The following is a 13,026-nucleotide window of genomic DNA, read 5'->3' as shown; positions in this document are numbered from 1 at the left end:
TACCTACTACCTCGACTATTTTCAGTGAAATCTCTGTATTATTTGTTTTGAAAGAGTGCAAAAATATTTCATAACTTTTACAACTCCTATTTCTAACGTATTCAAATGGACTTTTGCTCATTGGTCATCATTGAACTCATGCATAATTCTTGCTAAAGTGTTCATTCACAGTCCAAAATCCAGTTTTGTTGCAACGATACGCGACGCCGGCGATAAGTTGTGGCATGCTGCTCATACAATGATTCATCAACAATGACACCTCCTCGTTTTGCAAACTTCTATGTAATGGAGTCAAGCCGATATATACATAGCCGTATCAAGCTTCATTGACTACCGTTAAATAATCCCATATGCCTTTGTCTATTTGTTCCAAACATACGTGTTTTTAGATAACATGTTGCAGACCTTAATTTTCAAACAAGCCGAGGCTTTTTACCCGACAATAAATTGACCTTGCGACTAGCTAATTACGATCATGAGTGAAATCCCAGGGCTTATGTCTGTGACTGCCACGATGCAAACACAAGAGAACTTCGCTCAGCGCGTCATCGGTGCCCTACCTGACCTTATCTCTATGTACATAAACATCCTTATCATTTGAGAGCTCTGCGTTTGCTGTAGCAATATTTTGCTTTGCTATTTTGTTAGTAATGTACAATTTAACTAATTATGCTTGATCGTTTCCAATAAACAATTTATTACTCTTCGTGATAAGATAAGAATCAGCTACATTTATATTCTCACTTAGAGACGATCCTATCCGATTAAGAGCAGTTTGGAATGTGGTCCCTATTAATAGCCATTAGGGGAGGACAGGATCAGGTTAAAAGCGTTGACTTTTGGTCTCCACGGATCATTTGTTTTTAAAATATCCTAAGCCAAATCGGGAACGAGCTGACTGACAGTTCAACGTAATCTTTTTTTGCGACTGAATGGGAATGGTGTCTTCTGATGTTTGCATAACATTCGTTTCCTACATTCCCACATTTCCCACGGACGAATCACTGCGGTGAGTTGCGTGTAATGAGCGTAAGTGAGATACGTTTAGACGCAACGACTTATCTTCAAGTCGGTAGCAACAAGTGGCCCTCATTGCTGCGCTGCGTCGAGCTGCCAATGATGCCACTTTGCTCTCAAACAAGTCACGCCTCTAAATGATTCGCTGTAATCAACTACAAATGTAGCTTAAACAACAACTACGTACTGAACTCAACAGAAATCGAGTTTTTTCTCGCTTTTTCAATCACATTCTTTAGAGGCTTCTATAAATCTTAATCAGTGTTCAGTTATCCTAAGCAGGCGTTTAAAAGGAAAAAATCAACGTCCATTATACTTACACATTTTTTTATAATCCTAATAGCGTCGAGCCATTTAGTTTGGCTTATTAAATCATAGTTTTAGAAATGCACTGACGGCGACGTGTTTTATTCACAATTTTTACTTTGATGTTTGTTTTTTTTATATTACCCGTTACGTTAAATCTATAAATATGTTAAGCACTTAACTTATTTTTGGTTTTAAAGATATGTGACAGATTTTAACAGGTTGCCGCCGCCGCGTCGCCGTGACATCAGCGTCGTTACCTCCTTCAAGACAATCTTTATGATCCTCGCTTACATTCGGTTGCATCACTGCTCACGAGTTCAATTTTATCCCCGGCTTATTTAAGTCCTTATATAAATATCTTATACAATTCAAAAATGAACATTTTAACTGTTATTTTTATCAGTTATTTCTCTGACATTCGCATGATATTTTTGCGGTTTTCGATCTCGGTCCAAGATCTTATTATTTGCTAAATGATCTACTTTCACCGAAGGTAGCCCGAGGTGACCACCAGACGGTCTCAGATCTCCGTCTGGCTTATCTGTGTCAAACATGATCTTTAGGTCTATTGGATCATTCAATGCCACCCATGGTTACTTGCTAAGATTCTATCACTCTTGATTGATGACCGATCTAGCACGCATTCGATAGTCAATATATATATATAATATAATATGTAATGATAGACTTACTATTTGCGTTCTGAGCATGCTTTCAGTTTGAACTGATAACGTGTTATCCTTGTACCGTAAAAAGGCTTTCGTTTTCTTTAAAACTTTCGGCTTTTTGCTTCTCAATGTCACTGATGTATTTCTGGATATGCATAAAGAACAGTTCAATAAGTCTCTTGTTGGCCTTTGATGCCTTTTTTAAGATTATGCACATTTGCGGAAAAACATAAAATGCACCAGTCAGTGCCTCAATAGGAAATGACCCTGGTCAATGAACGGACAATGCCAGACAGTATTCACTCTTTCTTATTTAATGTTTTATTCATCATCGTCACAATGATATTTTTTGTGCTGTGCTGTCTAGGTTAGCAGGCAAAGTACAGCATCTGACGAATATTAATGATTCGTTCATTATTCGATCATAGACTATGGGATAAAACTTTCTACTCTCCACTCCTTCGTGTTGAATCAAGCTACAGCTGGCCACAAAAACTTTTGTAATTTACTACACCGCGGATTAACGGTAATCTTTGATCAGTTGACTAATTAAAATAGTAGAAAACATATTGCGTAATGAATAGATTTTGTTGCTATCATAATGACGCCACTTATTCAATTGTACACTGGAACTCCTGAAGCGATTTAGTAATAGAACGCGTTGGAAGAGTATTCTGTTTGCGCCTGGGGTGCGCCCGCTCGGTGCTCGACTGTACTTGTCTAGATTTGGTAATAACAAGACGCTGCAGTGTAGATGCTGATGGCCATTTTTGGACTCCGTACGGTATTTGCAGCGGTTTGTGTACCGTTAGCTTAACTAGTGAGACTAGATCTTAGGCTGTACACATAACAAATTTTATGACTTACGATTAAAGGTACAGTGCATGTATTTTAATTATTCATAAGTGTTCAAACATCGAAGTGGTCAGATGATGTGCGAGATAAGACTGGAATCAAAACCTGAATCAGCCTGGCCGAATGACCGAGATCACAAATGCCTTACCTACCGTAGAGTATGTAGGTAGTTTTATACTTGTTTACTTATATTGTATAAAAAAACAGTTAGTAAAAGTATTTGATTAGTTTCTGAATCAGAAAATATATTACGGTATTTAATGCACTTATTCTTTATACATTCAAACAGTGTCTTAAGAACTCAAGTTGAATACCTAAATTGCGGTGTTCACTGTATTATTTTTAGAATCCTAAGTGTTTATTCTATTCTGTAAGTTAATTTCTGTTTAGCTAAACATGTCACAGTTTGTTTGTTTAATTCATTAGTGTTTGATGTCATATCTTTTTTAATATCATTGTTATGCATATTTATAAGTTTGTTATTTATTTTGATTCAATTGTCAATTATTTCCTATTAGTTTTTTTTGTAGTTAAGTACTATTTTTTCCGATTGTTTGAACTTAATATCTCACTTGTGAAAAAATTACTACTTACTGCTAAATCGCGATATCAAATTACATAAGAATACGTTTTACAACCAGTTACTATTTGGTCGTAACTTAACCTTGTTATCATTCGAGCGTTTCAATCCAACCCGCATGTGTGACGTCCGCTTGCAGAGTTCATTTACGTAATGCTAATATTCGGATACACCCGCCTTTATTTGAATATTCAATCATGTGAATACCGAAAGAGTATAAACTTGAAACAGGAAAGAAACTAAACATATCTACACAGGTGACGAATTTACAAGAAAACGGTGACCGTGGACTGAACGTACCGTGACCCGGTTGTATTGTCGCATGTGAGTGATGTGAGTCAGTGTTCTCCATTATCAGCGTTATCTTTTATTCCTATAACGACTGCAGTTTAACTTTGTAATTCATCTTCAGTGTCTTTCTAGCCACATTATGTAAGTAACTAAGTAAAAAATCGTGTGACTGGACAATAAGCATACATCAGTAACCACTAAGTTTCGTGAACAATACCTACGTATTGTTTTATAGCAAGCGGAAATTATAATCGTTTTAATGTGACATTCAAGTCAATAGAGCTGTTTATATATTCTCAAAGATATGACACAGAAATGGGGACAGAGGATACTTCCCTGCGGCACTCCTTTAGACAAATTTGCTTCGCGAGCTATAAAGTGTGCGTCCGTGCTCGATAACCTTTAAACTTGATTAAGTATAAAATGCAATGAGCAGCTACATTGTATGTAGTAAGGCATTTCGTTTTTGCGTGAAATAATGAGTAAATCCCCGAGAACTTTTAAAATTGCAACGCGCATTGCACGATGTCATACGAGATACGGTGCAGAAAGATCGTATCATTCGGTAAACCGTTTTAATTGGTTCGGTGAATCGTACTGCAAGTTCTGAATTCCCCTCAATTTAAAAGAAATGTGAGATCACGTGATACTCTACCTGCCGGTAATAATAGCCGTGACCCCACCACGGAGTGTCGTCGAACGTCGAACAGCTGTTCGGTCAGACTCTGCACCTTTCCAACTTCGGTTCAGATCTCGTTTTCGCGAATCATTTGAGGACAGCTGTACCAAATTCCTATGGCAACCAATAAAAGCCATCAACTCAGCATGTTAATTTATTAAATCAATTTGCTCCTGTCATTGACAAATTAAACTTTCAAAAGCTTTTACTAAATCTAGATTTGTGCATACATTACAGAATGTAAGATTGCCGTGTATTTTTGGAATTTTATAATGTTTATTTTTACTTTCACCACCAAGGTGGTTAGTTGGAAGTTTGGAAGTGATCGTATCGCAGACTCAAGTTCGTTTTGTCAGTGTAAAATGCCAAATTCTTGCAATTAATTTAGTAATTACTCGAAATTATACGTAATTAAAATATTTCTATCCTTTTCAGGTGCAACAAGTGGAATGCCTCTGTCGAAGTTTGTTCTTTGAAGGTAAGATATTTGCTGACTTATCTTTTTTATTTTAAATAATTTGAATGACTTTTTTTATTTTATTGCTACCGTATGATTATAGGAGACGAGATAACCAATTATATTTTTTATGATCGATTATGTGTGTTTAAAAATGGATTTCTTCTTAAGATTTCAATGATAATTAAATAAGTACCTACCTATTTATTTAAATGTAATTTTACACATTATCCATCCGCCATAGCTAACATTTACATAATACTTTAACCACTCTTGTGGTTGTTTATTGAAATAGCTAGGTAATTGAGGTTTCATTGTCAAGTACTTAATTTTTTAATTTAATACTTCTTAGAAAAGTGTTACTCAGATGAAAATTTATTTTATTATTTTATAAACTCATAATCCTTTGCAGACTTGTATTCTCAATTGAGCCTAATTCAGCAACAGAGAATAATCGGGTAGCAATTGAAAATAATTAGTACTAGTTAATTGACTGAAGAACCACAGATGATAATGGGAACTTGCTACACACAAAAGAGGGGATATTATAGCAAAATATTTACTAATCTGGATCAATACTCAGAAAGGTACGGTGGCCTGCGCCTAAAAGTATACAGGCGGAGTTTTTAAAATAGCGATCTCAAGCTCACATGCTGCTCAAGCACATCCACATAAACACCACTGCTACACACATCACACACAACACGTCCCCGGATTTATAACAGATGTAGCTGGTCCCTTCATCATCAGGGATCGCTATCTTAAAAACTCCGCCTGTATACTTTTAGGCGCAGGCCACCGTACTTTGTTTTGCTTAAAATAGGTTCCTGTCCTGACATGTTAAGAATGAGAGAATACAGGGTAGAGTAGGGTAGAGTCCAAATACTATAAGATAATCTTCGTCATAACATAAACTCATAACATAACATAATATTACGACAACACATTAGAAAAAATAAACGAAACGAAACCGTCTGAGACTGAGGAACAGTCCAAATTCCACCACAACTACGTCTCCTATTGGAAGTTTTTTTTTTATGACGTCATTAGGATTATAGTAGAAGTGTTATCTAATATATTGCTATTTAGATAAGTTAGAATATACAGCAAAAAATATTTATTAATTATGTGTGTGGAGTTCGCTAAAAAAAATATTTGTTGCTAAAATAATTTGCCCGATGTTATGGCCAAATCACTAAATGACAAAAATACCCAATTCACACTTGTTTTTCTCTTTTCTTCTAAGTATGCAAGTGGAATGCGATTCCAAGTATTTACGCTATGCGATCTTCAAGGAATGCATGAAAGTATGGATGGATGTAATGTTATACAAATAGATTAAACATTTCTAAGTGATTTAGTTTAGCTTAAATTCATTGTATTTTTTTTTATTATAGCAACATTGGAGTGTACGTGCATTTTTGGTCTTGTTGTGGCTAAGGCTATGGGATAAATTTTAACAAATTAAATTAAGTAATCAGTTTATTAGTGTATCTTGTTTATTAGTGTATGTCGGTATCACTAGAGCTGTACGAGGCTAAGGTGCGGAGTCAGCCATCCATCTTCCAATAAACCGAACCGGTCTTAACGAATCACACATTTTATTTATTAGCTGAATATTCATTCTAACGGATTTGACGTTGATTGGTAAAGTCATATTTGTCGTGTAATTGAGGACATTTACAAATAAAGTTTTTGTTACGCAATCAACGTGATATTGATATGTGATATGATAAAGTATAATTAGTCATGGGTGATATTTTTTGACCTTGCGGCAGTCGCGGTTTGTCGCATACATTATGATTTCGAGTGACGTTGTGACGTGAAACGTGAACGAATGAAAGTGATATTTGTGTAGGGATGTTCGTGTTTTGCATATCGGAGCATTATTTGCTCAGTGGTTCGTTTGCATTTTTTATTTGATAACACGTTTCGTAAATGAATGCACACGATTTACTTTTTTACGAATATTACTTTTCTACCTATAGGTAAGTACCTAGTATCGTATTTTTCATTTTGAATATGACAATTTGAACGGGAAGCAAAACTATTGCAGCTTACTTTACTTACGTTGTTATTCCTAGGTGTGCATGGTTTACATTCTAACACGTTTCTTTTTTATCCTTAAAATGCTAATGAAGCCACATAACACGATAAACTTGTATCGACACCTATCGGTAAAAGTTAAAACTAACCGACCACAATTAATGGCAACCAATCGATCAGTTTCGTCTTCGCCGCCAATTAGCCAAATTACAATGTACAGTCGTAAACAAAAGTATACGTCTAGGATCAGGCGTTTTGCGAAGTGTCTGGAACTGGTTTGGATCAGGTGATGGTCAACTGATGAAGTCGTTGACGCCACTGAGGTCAGGCACCCTAGAAAAAATGCGCTTAGGTGTTTTACTACTCGTAAAATTTTATTTCAATGTTCGTGAACCATAATGTAGGTACTTACATACACATAGGTAGTTTTATGGATTGATTTTGGATTTTATTTATTTACTAACTACTGAACTACATATATAAAAATGGTCCGAAATTATTTGTTACGTGACAGTCTATGCAAGAAATATACCTAATATTTTTTTTTTAATTAGACAGATAAAAACTTCTAAAGGATGTGCTTGTAATAGTTGTATGGGAATTCGAAGTCTTTTGACGCGCAATGTGTAGTCGTGGTCGAGCGTGTTATTGTCAAAACCGGCTTCATACCATTTATATTTTTTAACAAACTAGCAGGTACAGGGTCATGGTGTGTTGCGTAGACAGAGACCAGCGTAGAAGGTCACGCGAACGTAATACGAATTGAGTTACTTAACTTAATTAAGTATTTAGTTTTTATGACCCGTATCGAAACGTCACAGCATCGATCATAATGTTAAATCTTGTTTTTCTGATCCTGTCAAATCATGTACAGGTATCGAGATGGAGTAAAATCATTCTAAGACACATAGGAGTAAATTTTAACATAATATAGCACAATGTAACATACCTAATTATTTACGCACGACGACAAAATATTGTAATTAATAGGTAATCTGCGGTGACACGCTGGCGTCTCCTAGTCTGCGCCAATATTTGGCCCACTGCCAAGCGACGGCGAAAGTTGCCCAAAATACCACGCACTTTTCACGTCCACTGTACCTTACCTACTACTATGCATTTTGAAAAAAAAACAGTGAAGACGAGAGTACAAGACTATTTTTTATATTAACTCATAGGTAATATACGGATGTAAACACAAACCATCGTCAGTGAAACGCAGGCTTATTCTGTTATTCGCAAGTCACGGTGACTGGACGTCTGCCCGCGTCTACCGTCGTCGTCGTGTCGGTGGCAAACGATACACATGAATAATAAAACTGAAAGTGCGTCTACTGCCCACCTTTATGAATTGATTATCTCGACGAGAAGGTAACACTCTGGAATGACATCTAAGATGTGTAAGCACTTTTTGTTTATTCCTGAAAAGGTATAAACATAAATTTTATTTAAAAACTTTTGATAACATAATTATTGTTAGAATAGGATAGATACTCTATACAACTTATAAATAAAAACAGCACAAAAAAGCGGCCCTATTGCTTACCTTTAGATCGAAAAATCAATTTTAATAATTTCCATTATGGTTTATTTATCCATTGTATACGTCATTTGGTTAATCTCAGCAAAGTGAAGATGCAAAACAGATATTTTTTACACAGAAAGAAGCTTGTTTGACGCACACTGTACCCAGCCGTGAATGTATAAACAATGTTCTGCAGACAGCCAACTGCATAATGTATAACTGCTGGTATATCTTGTTTAAATCAAGCTGGCAATAAGCTTATTGCACATCTAACTAAACAACGTTGAAATCAGGCTGTCTTTGAAGAGCTTACAAATTTATAAATGCTACACCGACGTCCAAGAATCATAATAAGTATACCTACCCAATAGGCACTCTCGATCTATTTGTCTTTCAAAGAGACAAAGGCAGCACTCAAATCAGGTAATCCGTTTCAGAGCTCGCTCTACGAAACTACAGCATACCTAGACAAATATTTCGCGCAACAAAAAATGCATGAAAGTTACAAAAATAATCCGTCGTTTCCCACGGATCGAGGTCAGTGAGGCGAGGAGTGCACTTGGCACGGATCCGGGTCCGAGACGGAGACGATACGTATGGGACACGGACGGGATAGGAGGGCTACTCTATACTGACGAAATACGAACAAAAAAGAGCAATCGTTTAATACAACGAGATATAGTTGTTGGCTCGCGCAGAAACGCTCTTAAACTTAGTTTTACGTTATAGACATAACTCTCCCCGGGGGTTACTATAGTCTATCATTAAACGTACAGTCAGCTGCATAAGTAGCTATACACTTTTGCACCTTGTCAATCTGAAACCGCCTATCAATTCATTGAAACATTGACGGTTCGTCAGTTTGACAAGGTACTTACATAAAAAATACCGTGAAAACTCGCATTCGTTAGTTTTTGTCAAGCTAGGCTAACCCTCAAGGGACGGACGGCCAGTTATCAGTGACCAGGGGAATAATCGCTTGAACTGAAATTGTTCTCAGTTGGACGCCATCCAACTTTTCAGCCAGTTGGGCTGCCATGTTCGGTTTATAAAATAAGAAGAAAAAATTGGCTCATGTAATGCACGTTGGGAAACCCTATGAAAAAACCCATACTTTTTATTATAATAGGTATCAAGTACTGTTAAAGATTATTTTAAACAAACTCCTTTGACGTTTTCTATACATTATGCCATGCCATGTTCGGTTTATAAAATAAGAAGAAAAAATTGGCTCATGTAATGCACGTTAGGAAACCCTATGAAAATGCCCATACTTTTTATTATAATAGGTATCAAGTAATGTTAAAGATTATTTTAAACAAACAAACTCCTTTGACGTTTTCTATACATATAACCTTATAAATATAAACACAATACTTATAAATATAACCTTTATTTATAAATTTACTGAGTACCTATGTAATTTTAATGCTTACTGCCCATACTTTGAATGTAGGTACTCTTTACCTAGTAGTATTACTGCTGTTTGGTATGAGAGCATGTAAACGTCCCGATTTCCGGTGAAATTCCCGTCCGCTGGCATCACAGAAGAAAAACTTCACCTTGGTCGCAAAATAAAACATTTCTTTAAACTTGAGAGAAAACCCAGTTTGTGTGCGAATGTACTGAGATACCGATGTTTGTTTGGAACGACGCGAGTGTCGAGTGATTATGTTGTGTTTTATAGAGAGAATTCTTTTTTTGCTGTATTTTTTGTAACTTTCCGGTGAGTGATTGTGGCCCTGTTTCTAACTTGTGTAAATCTACTTTTGCATGAACTTCAGTCCTACCCTTTTCAACGAAATTTCAGCATTTCCAGGTGTGAAACAAACTTAACTTAAATTTTCTCGTTAGTTAACTAAAGTTTGAAAAGATTTACAGTTCTAGAAAGAAAACTGCCCATTTGCTTTTCGTGGGAGAACCAAATTGTTCTGAATGGGCAGTCTATACGTATACTGTATAGATAAAAGTGCAATCTTATGTAAATTTCGCATTCCGCCAAAAATCTGTGTTTGTATTTTTAACCGACTTCAAAAAAAGGAGGAGGTTCTCAATTCGTCGGGATATTTTTTTTTTTATATATTTTTTTATGTATGTTCACCGATAACTCCGCCGTTTATGAACCGATTTTGAAAATTCTTTTTTTGTTGTATTGGGTTGAGCTTCCAGGTGGTCCCATTTTTTTTTCAGAATTTTATCTCACCCCTAAGGGTGGGTAAAGGGGTATAAACAGGGTATGAATTTCCATTTTGGACACATATTAACCGATTCTAATGAAATTAAGAACGTAAATATAGTTCTTATAACAATAAAATATGATGGTGACCTTGAGCTGATCTGATGATGGAAACGGAAGGCAGTCAAGGGAACTCCTCAACGGTATATAGCAACTACCTCGTGTTTAGGCTTGAATGATTCGTATTGATTAGTAGGACTTTTTGGTATCATTTGCATCTTACTTTTGATTAAAAATTATTGCAAATAAACTAAAAACTATAAAATAAAATAATAATTTAAAAAAATAAAAAACCGACTTCAAAAAACCACTAAAATGTAAGTAATAATTTAAGGTTTACACAAATTATATGTGACAGTACAAATATACCTAAGCAGGAACTGTTCTTTTTTGAAGTTGGTGCCATATTTCTTCAAAAAAGAACAGTTCCTGCTTAGGTATATTTGTACTGTCACATATAATTTGTGTAAACCTTAAATTATTACTTACATTTTAGTGGTTTTTTGAAGTCGGTTTTTTATTTTTTTCTACCAGCGGCTTTCAAAACTTGCACAAACAAGCGCTTTCATACAGTTCGAATGTCATTTCCAAGTCAATATAATTATGTACAGACTGTTGATTCAAATCAAATTATCCTAGTCACTCAAGTACTATTTACTGAAATAGAGATTTCGCATATATCGTTCCGAGAACTGGTGGTCGGTTATGTAAAGTAAATAATCGCTCACCTCTAAAAGGCGCGAATGACGAGGCACACCCACTGTTTAACAACAAATTTATCGAACCACCAACATTTGCACCACAAGTCCACACATGGCGACTATGACGTCATTGATATGAATTTACTGCCTACCTATGCGTATATAGTGACACGAGGAATACAATCACTAGATTTAAAAAACTTCCACTTAAAAAATGTCTACACCCAGTTTTTTAAAACATTTAATTTAGAATTTGATCATTTCGGACGGCGTCATTAATCTAGTCTTTTCCATTTAGGACTAATTTGGTGTTATGTCACTTGAACTATTTCATTGCTCGCACTCGTGTATTACCTTTTATAGGTGTCCCACTAAATGTCCCACTTTGCCCCCCCTGTGGGTATGACGACGACCACCCATACTGCTATTTGTTTATTTTCCATCGTACGCTCCGGCGCATAAGCTAAGGGTTCTATCACTTTCTGCTATAAAGTTTCATCATTTCAGCTTTTACTGGTTCGCAGAAATACACTCACATTATCGATCTTTGAATGGAAATTAAACTATTTTACGAGTGTTGCTAAAAATAATTGATTACTGTTTCCTGTTGGTTATCGGGGGTTGATGCTCTCTTGTTGTTTAATTGCAAGTAGATACATACTTATTAGGTGTTTTTTATTCTTATAATTATCTATTATTATAATTTATACTTGACGATGGATTGTATAATTGGGAGAGTATATCGGAGCAGTTGACCTCAAAGACGATTGTATTATCAAAAAATACGTGACACATTTTTTGGTATCTGGACTTTTCAAAATATGTACAACAATTTGTTCGTATGTATTTTTACCTGTGTACTCGGTTTACCTGTTTATCGGTATACCTACTAGTTACTACAGACTGTTCCAAAAAAATATTCAATAATATTTTTTTACAAAGTTAACTTGGCACTGATATATTATGGACTTAAGGTAGTCTTCAATACTGGAATGAAATTTTATTTTATTTGATCCGTATATCATCCTATTTTTATTGTGAAGGTTTTGCAACACCCTATTTTATTTGCAACATAAACGTACTTCTGTACAATCCCCATCACTTACCAAGAGTATAAAGTATCAAACGTAACTGAACTTACTGCCCACGTAATTTCAAGCTAGTACTAAATATTATATCTATTAGTTCTAGACCTAGCCTCTAACTAATGTCTTAATTCAGCATGAGGAATAGCTACAGTGGGTCTGGTGTTTATCTCGTAATTTATGGCAAACCGAGGCATGTTATCGTTAACAGGAGAAGATCTATTTGCTACTTCGAGCTGGTTCAAGTGCATATTGCCGATTATTTTCCGCATATAAATAGATTTGAAGGTGAACCGCTATTTTCCTAGACTTTCAGACAGGTATGCAGGTGAAACTATAATATTATGGAGATAGGTAGGTAGTGGCTTTTCTCAGCATCGATCGAATAAATGTGCAATAAATTTCATGAAGTGCAAAATATTGAGATTGTTTATGTTAATAATAAATTCTTCCTATTGAGCACGCTAAACGATTATGTTGTTAATACTTTACGAGCATTTATAACTCTTAGTAAATTATGTAGAATAATGCAGGTACGCTTTTGTCTTGATCACTGTAAAATACCTGCATCAAATAC

The 13,026-nt window shown here is 35.5% G+C and overlaps 1 protein-coding gene across 2 annotated transcripts in view; it reads left to right on the top strand.

Moving 5' to 3' along the window:
• Nucleotides 1-13,026, top strand: part of LOC105391355 (protein windpipe) — a 30,475-nt gene that overhangs the window by 9,779 nt on the left and 7,670 nt on the right. Inside the window, exon 2 of one of the 2 annotated variants that reach the window (XM_011562823.3) lies at nucleotides 4,835-4,877. The gene's annotated coding sequence lies outside the window, so the exon portion shown is untranslated. Of the gene's footprint in view, nucleotides 1-4,834; nucleotides 4,878-10,020; nucleotides 10,154-13,026 lie in introns of those variants that run through there. The other variant, XM_048633536.1, reaches the window with a different exon arrangement.

Source organism: Plutella xylostella, chromosome 5 (assembly GCF_932276165.1).
Source record: "Plutella xylostella chromosome 5, ilPluXylo3.1, whole genome shotgun sequence".
In the NCBI taxonomy this organism is placed as follows: Eukaryota; Metazoa; Arthropoda; class Insecta; order Lepidoptera; family Plutellidae; genus Plutella; species Plutella xylostella.
The sequence above is the reverse complement of the archived record's forward strand: the minus strand, read 5'-3'. Positions and strand labels throughout refer to the sequence as shown.